We start from the raw sequence: 1495 nt of genomic DNA, 5'->3' as shown, positions 1-1495 counted from the left end.
CATTTTAAATTTATTTTTTGTTTCAATTTTGTTCTCGCCATATAAATATTAAGCGAGTACAAGTGTGAAAAAAATCTAAAATACATTGCTTGATTTCAAGATGCAAAACTGATCGATAGGCCTTGCATCTTGAATTTTGTTATTTAGTCCACTGCTGGTGTGATTTAGATCAATATCAGCGAGCTACAAATTGTTAAGTTCACAGTACAGACGTCATTCAGGGATATACATTTTTTGTGGCATAAAGTACAATTAACAATTGTCCTGCGAAATCGCGTGAAATATTGCTTGATACTTAGCCGAATATTCGGTGCATAATCACCACATTTGGGTAGCGTTACAATGTGTTGAAAAGTTATAATAATCAGGAATAACCTTACCGCATACGGATTTCTGTGGCTGACAATAAGCGTTAATACTGAGGACTGTCATCGAGCGAGAGGCTTGAGCGAATAAACATAAAATTCATTAAAACCGAAATTTATACTAAATTTAAATAATCGTGCGTGCTGTAAACCAAAATTGTTCCAGATTTTTAATGGAAATGAAGAATATTTGAAAGAGTATCAAGTAAAGTACAGTGTTTAACAAGAATCGGAAAGAAATACATTACAAAAAGACAAGCTTCTTTATCGCAAGTTTATTATGTTGAAAATACTGAATAAGCTTCAATATTCCATTTGAAAAGCCAATACACTTCAAAATCGAGAAATTTCCTAGATTTGGTCTTGTAGATGGAATTGCGAATGATATAGAAAAACGTAAGCGAAATTCATTCGACATATGTGTAAGTTATCTATGTGTTTTATTTAGATATGACAATGCTTTCAAAGAAACGTTTGATTTTCAGGGGGGTTTTTCTGCCATTTGTCTTTTTGGCTATTTATCAGGAGATCTTCCCATGCAATATCAACATGTGCGGAGGTCCCTAAGGCAATGAGGTGAATTTCTAACTTAGATAATTGCTTTTTTTGTTCTATTAAGACATTACAAGAGGATTATTTACCAAATAAAACAACTTTTAACAGGCACATCATGCGAGTCCTGACTAGTCTTTGTAGTAAATCGAAAAGTCTCGTTCGACCTGACTCATCTGACTCATAAGATTAACGGAATACAATTATGTGTGCAAAGCTTTTATTACAGGTTTCTCTCAAACTGATAAGCTTTATCATGATAAGTGTCTTTTTTTAAGTTGGCGTAATGCACTGATCAACCAACTTTAAACAAGCACGTTTTGCGAGGTCTGCGTATTCTGTGTAGTAAATCGAAAACTCTCGTTCGACCTGACTCATCTTTAAGATTAACGGAATGCAATTATGTATGCAAAGCTTTCATTACAGGCTTCTCTCAAACTGACAAGCTTTATTATGATTAGGGTCTTGTTTAATTGCGTCAGTCAGAGAAAATGTGTTTGAGCATCTGCGTGTATATTTAGTGACTTAAAGGGATAAATAGATGGCAATGAATCGGCTAAATTATGAGTCTTTTCAGG

Source organism: Pavona decussata, unplaced genomic scaffold (genome assembly GCF_977016875.1).
Source record: "Pavona decussata unplaced genomic scaffold, jaPavDecu1.1 SCAFFOLD_114, whole genome shotgun sequence".
Classification (NCBI taxonomy): Eukaryota; Metazoa; Cnidaria; class Anthozoa; order Scleractinia; family Agariciidae; genus Pavona; species Pavona decussata.
This window is presented reverse-complemented; position numbering follows the sequence as displayed.